The following is an 11423-nucleotide window of genomic DNA, read 5'->3' as shown; positions in this document are numbered from 1 at the left end:
GTGTGTGTGTGTGTGTGTGTGTAAGTGTAAGATACTGAATCCACATTTAAAACCCTGGAAAGCTGGTGCTGAGTCAGTGTTCTCGCTTCCAGGAGAGCAAGGGGACAGCTCGCTGGCCCTTCAGGCCACTGGAGTAGGAGGGCTCTCCTCTCAATACAGAATCTTATGTGGGTTATTCTCCAAACACAGGCAGGAGATTCCAATGCTGTGCAGCTAGTCAAACAAACAAGCAGACAGAACAACATCTATGCACTCCAAGGAGTGAGCGATGTGTAGAACACTGTACTTCAGGGTGTGGAATCACTCAAAAGGAAGTGTCGCGTGTGGTTTAGCCAGGTTCTGTTCCCAACTCTATTCTGGCATTCTTGTTCCTGCCGTTGTTTTGTTTTTACCAAACAAGGCTGGTGACTGAAGTAAAGCAACCCGTAGCATGAGGATAGGAGGGATGACAGATATTCTGGATAACAGACTACAGGTTTAGAAATGTTCTGGGAGACTGTATCAATGGACTGGACCTAATGATATGAAATATAACAGGGATAATAACAGCAACCCCATTCCATGTGCTCTTTCAAGCAATTTTATATATTACTATTTGCTATCAGAGCTACCCTCTAAGGTCGATATTATTAACGCAGTGGTATAGATGGGGAAACTGAGAAACAGATGAAGTGAGTTGCGCGGCTGGGAAGTGGCAGGGCTGGGCTTCATGGCAGGGCAGCCTGACTACAGAGCCTGTGCTCGCACTTCTGAAGGTGCCTCGTCATGTCTTACATGCACAGGGACAGGTGGGGAAATGCGACTTAACAGCAGCACAGAAGGAAAAACAAACAAATAAGCTGTGCAGCCTAAGTCCTCTGGGTGATGTGACTGGCAATAAAAGCTAATGTAATGTAGCCTCGAGCTGCAATAAAAGAAGTGTATAGAAGGGAGTTGATAGTCTCGAGTCGAGCTGACTAGATTTCCATCTTCAGTCCTTCCGAGGAGGGCTGAAGCGAAAATAAATGGGGTGTTCACTCTGGAGGTGTTAAGACTGGGGAGGAGGTATCCTGGAAACGTTAAATACTGAATAATGGCAGTGTGGAGGAAGGATTACGCCATCCTGCGTGACATCGGAGAAGATGGCCTTTGGGGAGATGGAGTTTGGCTCAATCTAAGGAAGTTATTTCTAAGAGCGGCAGTCCCCGATGCCTGGATGGTTTGTATCCTGGGGTAATGAGCACCGTATCATTACTGATGCTGCACCATCTCCGGCACACGGTACCCATGGCTGGAGCACTGGTGGCATAATGCATCGGTCTGGGTGGCCTCGAGGGTCCCTACTTACCATGCAGGCGTGCAATGCTGTCACTACGTCCCCAAAGCATCCTTGATCTCAGAACTTGTTCTGTGACTTGTTCTTCCTGTGGCCTGGTTTATTTACACCTCCTTCGCAGCACTTACTGTGTGCAGCCATGAGTTTTTACAGACCTACTATGTTCTGCACCATTGATGCTGTCAGCTTTCTGAGGGAAGGCCCTGTGCTCGGACCATTCCGCGTGCCCAACCCAGGACCTTTCATTAAAGTAGGTGACAAAGAAAGGGGTTTTGAAATGGAGTTCAAGCCACATCCTGCTCGAGGGTTCTGTGAAGGCTTAGGGGTGGCCAGGGGAGGACCCCATCCTTACTCTATTATCTGTGGGAACTTGGAATGGAGATAGTAACAGGAGGTGACTTGTAAGGTACGGCTGAGCCGAAGGCCAGGGTCAAATGATACATTTTGCAAAATATCATCAAATGACACTGGATTTGCTGACTGGGATTTCCAAATAATAGAGATTCGTGCAAAACCCCCAATTCAGGACTCACAATTTACCCAATGACATAATAGGGTGTATCTATCTTTACACACACACACACACACACACACACACACACTCAAACTAATGATATGTTTAAATAAGAATCAGTTCACAGGTATGTCTACTCTAAAAAAAAAAAAAAAGCAAACAAACAAACACTTTGCTTGTAGATAGTAGTAAGAGAATGAGTTAAGAGCCAAGATTACCCAGTTCTTAGTCTGTTGGCCCCTAAACTGCAGTGTGATCTTAGGCAAGTCGTTGGTTCCTCTGGGTCCTTGGACCCTCCTCTCTAAATGAGGGTTGACTGAAATAGCTGAAACTAACTAAAATCAGTTACTGACTTCAGACCTCTGATTCCTGAGAATTCTACTTGGCAAAGTGGAAATGTCCGGCCCTCATCACAGAAGGTAGTACGTCCGATCGCTGTGCAGTGGTATTGTCTGCGATAAGGAATTGGATTTAGGAAGCCACCTGTTAAAGTGGACAATGACAAAACGGAATGGAAGCAGATCCAAGAGATCAGGGCGGTGAGAGGTCTGGGCACTCTCTCATCAGAGTGGCTGACGCTCTGAACGGCAGAGCATCCCAACACCGTGGCTAAGTTTGGTGTCAGATGCCTGACTTTGACTCCCAGTTTTTCTGTGGAACACTGGGAATATCTGGGGTTTTTTGTTTGTTTTTCCCTCTGTAAGAAGCTAGCAAGAATCCTACCCACTCATAGGGTCACTGTAGACAAGCCTCATGTTATATGGAGTGTTCTTAGCACAGTGCCTGCAGCTAGCTAAGTGCTCCATAAATGCTGGGTTTTAACTATTATCTGGCGCCCATTTTCAAATATTCATAGGGCTGAAAAGAAGAAAGTGATGGGGAGCACGGACAAAGTGCAACTATTGAGAGAAAGTTACAAAAGAGGGGTATTTTAGCTCCTCCTCCAATGGGGAATTTTAATGAGTAGAGTTAATACATCACCTCTAGCATCATGGGTTCCCTGAGAAGTAGTTAGCAGGCTGTCATCAGGATAGTTAAGAGGCCGTAGGATTAATGGCAAACAGAAAACCTGCTGAGAAGAGTTAGACCAGGAGATCTGGGAAGCTCCTTTTATGGATAAGATTTGGGATCTGGTAGGGGCACAGGTCAGCAGTCAGCTCAGCCCTCTGTCCAGAAAGCCAGGGAGGCCTGGGCTTGCAAAATGCATCACTCTTAGTAGGCAAGTGGGGTCACAGGCTTGGAAACCTTGCTTTCCCACCTCCAGCCTCATGAACTTAGACAAGTGTCCATTTCCCCATTTGTACAAAGGAGATGGCAGCACCCTCCTCTCAGGTCGACTGCATCGAATAAGCGAGGTTCCAGGTACAGCACCCAACACGCAGTGGCCTCCCACGCCGTTGCCCCTCTCTGCTTCCCTTTTCCAGGCAAACACAGGCAGATATCTCCTGTCATTTCAAGGCACACTCAGGAGGGGATCCAGGCCTGGAGCAGGAACAGATGACACAAGAAGGCGCAGATGGGACACAGCAGGACAAGCTGGAAGGCCCAGGAGCCTCACACAGCCCAGCCCGACTGTGATATTGGGTGTGAAAACAGTGGGAAAGCCATTAAGGGCTGTGTGGGGGTGAGGCTTCCTGTTATTTTTAACAGGACGCCTAATCACTGTGCTTTTGCCCCAGACAAGAGCTGCTTCAGCTGAAGTCTCTTCATGTGTCAAAACTGTCACTGCTCAACTCCCTAAAATCCCAAACTACATTTACCTGAAAAACAAACAGGACTAGTCTTGAAATGGCGAGGATTTATCGAGAGACTAATTATCATTTTACCTAGCCTGGAATTGTAAGGAGCCCCTTTTAAACAAAAGTAAAGCTGGCGATGAAAATATCAACATCACTTACTTAGCAAACTTTCCCAGTAAGATATCACTTCAGGGCAGTGTACCACAGAAACCCATATGTAAAACTGAACGGAGAGAAAATGAGAAGGTAGGAAAGAGTCAGGCGCTTTTCAAAAGCCATAATTATCTCTGAAATCTCAACTGCCTCTTGAATATTTTAAATGGAAGAGGGATGGATCACTTAAACTTATGAAATAATTTTTTAAAAAGGCAGGCACTAATAAACAATTCATCACTAATTGGGAGAGGCCTCGATCTAAAGCGAATGTTCAGTGCAGGCTTTCGGCCTACTAATTGTAAGGAAGAACTGCTACCTGACACCATTAGTCTATAAAACTGAACCCCAGGTCTATTTCTGAGGACAAAAGGCCTGAGCTTATCAAGAAGCAGGCACTGCACTCAGTTCTCATTTTATCTTTACAACAGTCCTAGGCCATAGATATCATTAGCTCCTTTTTTACAGAGTCTTAGAGAAGTTATGTCACTCAGACTTGGTCACATACTTTGTGAGCAGTAGAGCTGGAGTTGAGAAGAACCAAACTGCGGGGCAGGGCTGGAACTGGGGTGTCAGGTGAGGCAGCACAGTGGGGCACAAAATGTATGGAGATGCCAAAAAGCTCAGTAATCAAGACAAAGAGTATTTTAATGCCATACTTAAAAGAATCAAGATGAATGGAAAAAAATTCTTTATTTAAAATATCACTATTTTAAATAAAGACAGGGTCTGACTGCACGCCTACATCCTGGCCTCACTCTCCTCACCCTAATCCTGGCCCTACCACTGGGCAGTGCTGCCCCCAAGGCTGAACAGCGGGTCCAAGGCTGCAGGATGATGGCAATAGGCCTGAGCACTCAGGATGTGACCATGACAAACACATCCCCTGAGCGCCATGCAGGGGCGGGTGCACGGTCATTGGAGAAGATGTGTCCATGCCTGCCTACGTCCGTGCGCGTCCTTACTGAGATGAGAGAGCATCGGTGGCAGGGACTAGACACTCACTCTTTGCTCTCACTGATGGGGCCTAATGCAGGCTGAAAAGAGATCTCCGGGGGGCTCACACTAAAATCTGGAGGCGCTTCCAGGGCTCCTCTTGCTATGTTAGGTGAGCATCATGTTGGGGAGGAAGCTGAGCCCAAAGCCATTCTCTTCAAGGAGAGGGGACACATAACCTGAATCTGTGAAATCCTGCCCGTGCAAAGGACCATATCAGGAGGATTTCCGGCAAATAAGGGAGTCTGTGGAGGAAGTGAATGAAGGCTTTTCTTTACCTGCAACAACCAGGAAAATCTGAGAAAGAGGCAGTGCTTATTCAAATTTCCTTCGAGGAGTACTCAGTGCCAGACGGCACTAGAATAAGACCCCGTCCACTGTTGACTATGGGCTGTAAAGGTGTTTATGCCACCGTTCTGGTCTCAGCACCTTAGTGGTCTAAGTGAGTCGGGGGAGGGGAGGGGAGGGGAAAGGGAGAGAGAAGCAGAGAGACAGACAGACAGACACTAGTATTTGACCTGCCATAGGAAATGGCATCATTAATTCTCTCACACCCTTTTTTTTCTTTCCCTTCCCCCCTCCCCTCTCATCCCCCCTCATACTCTTATCTCATTTAAATCCTGGTGAACCAGACGCTCTGTCTGAACAGAAACCTTGACCATACAGCCTATAAGAACAATGCTTTATCTCAGTCAGAATCCCAAACTCTGCAACAGTCTGACGACTCATGAAAGCAAATAACAATGCAAGTTTTGCCTTCGGTTCTAACAAACGGGCACAATTTACAAGCACTTCTAATTTAAAAGTGCCTTCTTCTTTTTTTTTTTTAAGTTAAATAAACTGTCTGGTGGTAAGTGAGCATTGGTTTACACAACACTCCACTGAGTTACTTAATACCCCTCCCACCATCCATTCACATCGATCCCTTCTTTATCAGCTGCCGAGGCATTACAGCACACTCAGCACTGCAAAGAGGAACTCTGTTGCTGATTCACCAGCGAGGCAACTATATTCAGTTTAAAAATTAAAAAAAAAAAAAAACCACAAAAAACTAAGGAGAATCCACTTATGACAGTATTTATTTTTTAAATGGAGCTTTTCTCTTAATTATAATATAGCATGTTTTTTTTCATGCTTCTTGTGAACTTTCATAATGATGCTATCAAACAGTAACAAATATAAATTTGTGCGGCTTGAACTATGCAATTTAATTCTAAGCAGTAATTTCCATATCACTGAGGAGGGGGGAAAAAGTCAAATGACTAAACTCTAGTGCATGAGGACCAGTCTTGAACTAAATTTTACTCTCTGTTCAAGTAACTAGGTTTTGTATGCCAACGTCAAACATGGTTGAAAGGTGACAGGAAAGCATCTACTGTTATATTAAAACTCCATGCCCCAAAGTGTTGACCAAAGATCAAACTTATTCTTTTGTTGCAAATTGGAAATGTCTTGCAGATATCTTTAAAACCTCTTGAAAGCACAGGCAATGATATCACAGCAATCTCACTAATATTTATCTTCTCTATTCATTCTTTTCCCCCTTTGAGTCTGAAATAAAGCTTTCTAGCAGAATTTAAAAAAAAAAAAAAAAGAGCCAGAAAATCTTCCCAGGTCACTGTCTCAGTGAGCGCTGACCTTGTTTATCATATAGCCCAGCCCCCTGCCATCTCCTGCTCTATCTCCAGTTATAAGATTTTTCCAACTTTCTAGTAAACTCCAAGGTAGTAAGAAGAGGCTGAAGGTAACGGGATCCACTGACTAGAAAGATGTTAATCTTGACAAACTGCTTGAGCAGTCAGTAGCCTGAACCACAGCTGAGATTGAATTCCGTCCCTCCTGAGAGGGCCAGACAAGGCTGGTGGTAACAAAACGGCTTTTCATGGCGCCCTCAAAAGCAGATGGGCCCCATGCAGAAAGCTGGAGAAGGGCGCCATTGCCCTCTAGTGGCCAGAAGTGCAATCTTCCGCGAAGGAGCCCCTTTCCAGAGATGCACAAGGCCCTCAATGTCAGGGTAAAATTATAGCAGAAAGACGTCTAATTATCCCACTCGAGTGTTTTCTTTAGTCCTTCCTGCCCATTAAGGAGGCTGTGGATGGCTATCACAGTAACTCTGGTGGGAATGCTGATTCTTATTCTTGATACACCAGAATTTGTGCAACTTTCTCCGGCTTTTTTTTTTTTTTTTTGCAACAGACCTGTTGATGTTCTTCCTCCAGTCAATTAAACCATACAATTATAGAGACCAAAGATCTCTACGTATTTCAGGGGGCAATAACTTTGAATTGTAAAGATTGACAACTCACAATACTCGATAAATCTAAAATGAGGGTTCTAGACAAATTCGGTAACTTTTTATGAACCAGTGACCAAAAACATCCCAAACACATTTCAATCCCTTAAATCATTGGCTGGTGAATGCACACACTGCTTAGATTTTCTAAGGAAAAAAAACTAGGAATTAAGTCATTCTACAAACTTAAAAAAAAAAAAAGTTGCCACCTACTTTCAAACTCTGCAGTCCACTGTTTTATTATTATTATTTATTAGGTATGCTTACGATCAAAGTAAAAAAGTCAATATTGAAAATAAACTTAAACGAAATGGTTATGCTTCTTGAACCTTTGCCTACATACTCGTATATGTCTTGAAAATGAAGGAAGACTAAAGTCAGATTTCCAGATCTCGCTTACATGGTTCTGAAAATACATATGAATATCACAGATCAAAGTTTACGTGAACCGTCAAATTCATTAAGTCACAGACATTCACAGGGAAAGTTCGGCGACACACTGTGCTCGTGGGAGTGCAGCGTTGACATTGTAAATCAAGTCTTGAGGTCAAAGACATGGCGTTTCCCATATGAGGGTCCCCAAACCAGAATCTTTACAAAGCAGCCATGTAATTCTATTCAGAGTGGAAGAAAAACCATGAATTATGAAGACAAGTGCATTAAAGGAGCATGAAATTGATCTGTATTCCCCCAAATCATGGCATGGCTCTCCAACCCTGCCCCTCCTCCTCATATGAATAAACAAACAAACATACACATCTAAAGCCACCCCTGCAAAGAGAAATCATGAGGTTTGGGTCATTAAAAAAAAAACACAAAAAAAACACAAAAAAAACCGCCATAACTTTTTTTTTTAAGTCTCAACACAAGATTGCATCTTAATTGAAAATAGATTTTAGGTTTCTAGTAATTTTACTGGCTGGTGTTCGGATAAGAATGCTGAACATAATGGAGGCTCTGAAGTACTATCAAGATGGTCCACTGCTTCAATTAGAACTATTTTAAAAGCCTATTTTTCTAGTAAGCAATAAGTCCGGTTTGAGTAAATCTACGCGCTACCTCAACAGATTATTCTATCTCCTCATTTCCCTTCCCCCAGGGCTGGTGAGGGGCTGGCTGATTTTTTTTTTCTTTCTTTCCAAACAATGTAATAAAATGGTAAGGTTATACAGACTCCGAAATAAAGTAAATAATGATAGCAATAATTATTATTATTAATAAAGTGTGGCTACAAAACATTTTGATGCGTTAATTTGCAATGTTTCAAAAGCAAGACGTAAAGCTACTTTATTCATTCAAGCAAAGTTGACGGGCCTCTCAGATGCCTTTCCCTGCTCTGTACTTAGAAACCCCTCACATCCCTTTGTACTAGGCAGGATTTCAGCTTTGCACAGAGGTTCAACACCGGCCAACTCTAAAACTTCGAATCAGATTTCATGATTAAGGAACTGTGGTGACCAGGAGCTTCAGGGTCCCTCTAGTCGTGGCCACAACTCTGTCCCTTTGTTTTGCAACTTTTATTCCTTTGTTCTACTGGAGGAAGACCAGGCTCCCAGCAGCTGGGGTTGGGCAGTGACTACTTCTGTGTTCTGGTGACTGCGTCTTGTCTCCGTATTTGTAGGAAAAATAATTTCAGGAGTAGTGAAATGAAGGTCAGTCCTTTCTCTTCTCCTCTCTCGTCATCTTATGCTCTAGCGCTCAAAACCCAGCCTGGCCTACATGCTGATACGATGCTGGTGGGTCCTCGCTCCTGAAAACATGTCTCCATCCCCATCCCGGGGGAACCTAGACACCCCGCAAACCCATCGATGTCTGTCTGCTGCAAGCCCCAGTGATAAAGAAATTGATCCATTCTCGTCCCAGATTAATTATCGTGGCTTCCCTATGATTAAACTGAAAACTTAACTCCCTGCCTCATTTGAATGGATAAGAGTGATAGGAAGAGGAAAGCAAGATTTAAGAGCCACCGAACAAGATTTCTTTAGGGGGACACAGGAGGCCAGGCTTTAGGCTGCAGCATGGTTTCAGGCACAACCCTCCACCCCCGACCCCTTAGGGACGACCTGTGGTCAAGCAGGGATGGCATTATTAAATAATTAAAAGATGCAATTTCTTAATAGCAGTGCGATGGCCCGCAAAATTCCTGCTGCATTATCAGCAAAAGCAACAGGGCTTTTTCTAGCAAACCTTTTGCACCAGGGAGAGGGAGGCGCCCCCAACACCGGCGAAAGCAGGGCCTTGGCGAGAAAGGGATAGATAAGGAAGTGCGACCCAGGGGCCTCCCTGACCCCACTTTCTCTTGGGGACTCTTTTCTAAACAGCGCGAGGCGGGCCCTCCTCCAGCTCCACCCGGGTGGAGGGGGAAAGGGGTGCTCTCCTCGCCTCCCTCCCCATCCAGCCGGCTTCTCGGTGTTTCCCACCCGTGGCTTGCGTTCCCAGGCAAAGCTGCGGAAGAGAGGCCGAGCGTGTCGGGGACTGGAGAGGCTTGGCGCGCTCCGGAAGGAGGCGCAGGCTTTGGGGAAGGCTCGGTTCGCAAAGTTAGCGTAGACCCTGATAGGCTTCTCCGAGCCCGAGCCAGAGCGGAGCCCGAGTCTGAGCGGCTCGCGGGTCTCCCCTCGGGCCAGCGGGAGCTGATGGACGGCCCCCGGAGATCCCTCAGAGACTCCGGCTTGATGGCTGGAGCGCGCGCCGCAGGCGGCAGCCCCGGGGCCGCAGTCAGCGGACCTAAACCCATGCTATTAAAAGTGCGGAGGAATCGCCGGCGCGAGCTGGGTTCCTTCAGTTTTTCGGGGCTTCCCCAGCAGTCTCTAATGGAGGGCTGAGGCTCCGGGAGCGCTCCGCCGGGATCGGGAGGGACGGGTAGGAAACCAGCAGAGCGCGATCAAGTCGCTGCTTTGGGAAAGCGGTGCAGCGCGGCGGGCACCGCGCGGGGGGCGACTTTCCCCGGAGACCTGACCGTGGGCAGTCGGCGCGTCCCGGGCGCAGCTCTGCAGCCTCTTCCCCCAGCGGGGGCCAAATCCCCTCTCCCGGCGGCCTCGGCGCAAACCCCAGAGGAGGCCGGGCGGGCGAGAAGGGTTGGAGCGCACATCTGGCGGCTCTGCCCCCTGCGCCCACAGCTGGCACCCTTCTCCCTTTTTTGATTTTTAAATACATCTTCCCTTACCTCCGCCCACCCCCATTTCCTTTGCATTAGTGAAACCTTCTCTAGTCAGACCTCCTCCCCCCGACCCAGACATTCACATCTAGAGACCCCCTACCTCCCCCATTCCCCCTTCAGCCAAGAAGCCCCATCCTGGTGAGAGGAAGGCACAGGCGGGGATGCTCACCTGGGGCCCTGGAGGGTGGGCGCGAGCTCCGGCCGTCGGTCCCTGGCACAGGGCGCGAGCAGCGGTGTTAGCCCCGGCCCCAGTCCGGGTCCCATTCACAAGTCAGCGGCGGCTGCCAGCGGCCCCCGCGGCATCTGCGAGCGACTCTCCCCTCGGCTGGCGGCAGCCACGGAATGAGCCGCTGAGCGCGCTAGTGGCAGGAATGAGAAACCGGGGGGAGGTGGCAGGCTGGGGGTGGGGGGAGGAGGGAGGCCGCCGCTGGGAGGGAAGGAAAGGGCGGGGGGCGGAGAGGAGCGGAGGCCGCGAAAAGCAGCGAGCGGGGCCTCACGGAGGCTGCGGGGGCTGACCCCGTCCGAGCCCCTCCCCGCAGGGACCCTAGAGATGCCAACCGCTGGATTCGTGGCCTCCCCTCTCTCCCGGGCGCTGCGCTCCGGTTCCCTTGAGGCTCAGAGAGAGTCCGGAGCAACTGAAGTTGGGCTCCAGGGACGCACAGCCAATCAGGGAGGGCAGCGGAGGGAAGCTGGGGAGGGGGTGGGAGCCCCTTTTTCCTCCTTCACCCAAATCCGCTCCAGCTGGTCAGGCTGGGCCCTTGCCCGGGAGGCCAGGATGGTGGGTTGGAGGGAAGCATCGCCCAAGTAGGCTAGGCGGTTGGGAATTGCGCTGCCTCACTCTGTCACCCCACCTTCAGAAAACCCCTCCACGCTGGTGGCTGCTGCCCTGCCTCCGGCCCCCATCCCTTGCAAACGCTGCTTGGGGCTCGGGCGGTTAAACCTGGGAAGGAAGACTTTGGACTTGGAAGAGCCACGTCTCTGTTCTCTCCCAGCCCTCGCCCCGCCCCCCAACGTCTCGTGTGCAGAGCGGGGTGCGGGGAGCACTTTTCCAGGGTCGGCCTCGGGCCCGCCACCACTGAGCCCTACGAGGGTGCCTTGGCCCCCGCCTGCAGCGTCACTTGTTGCCTTAGGCCCCCTGGCCGCACACGAGCCGGGGCTCGGTGGAGAGTGCGGTTCTGCAGGAGAGAGGGCCTGAGGGCGCTGTGCCCGCATCCTCCCTCCGTCTTCCCCTTTTACCCCTCAAGGAGGACCCGCTA

The 11423-nt window shown here is 48.6% G+C and overlaps 1 protein-coding gene across 1 annotated transcript in view; it reads right to left on the bottom strand.

Moving 5' to 3' along the window:
* Nucleotides 1-10548, bottom strand: part of CDH11 (cadherin 11) — a 154541-nt gene extending 143993 nt beyond the window's left edge. Inside the window, exon 1 of the mRNA XM_019656547.1 lies at nt 10337-10548. The gene's annotated coding sequence lies outside the window, so the exon portion shown is untranslated. The remainder of the gene's footprint in view (nt 1-10336) is intronic.
* Between the last annotated feature and the right edge of the window lie 875 nt (nt 10549-11423).

Source organism: Hipposideros armiger, unplaced genomic scaffold (assembly GCF_001890085.2).
Source record: "Hipposideros armiger isolate ML-2016 unplaced genomic scaffold, ASM189008v1 scaffold_9, whole genome shotgun sequence".
Taxonomy (NCBI): domain Eukaryota; kingdom Metazoa; phylum Chordata; class Mammalia; order Chiroptera; family Hipposideridae; genus Hipposideros; species Hipposideros armiger.
Note: the sequence above shows the minus strand (reverse complement) of the source record. Positions and strands in the feature narration are given on the sequence as shown.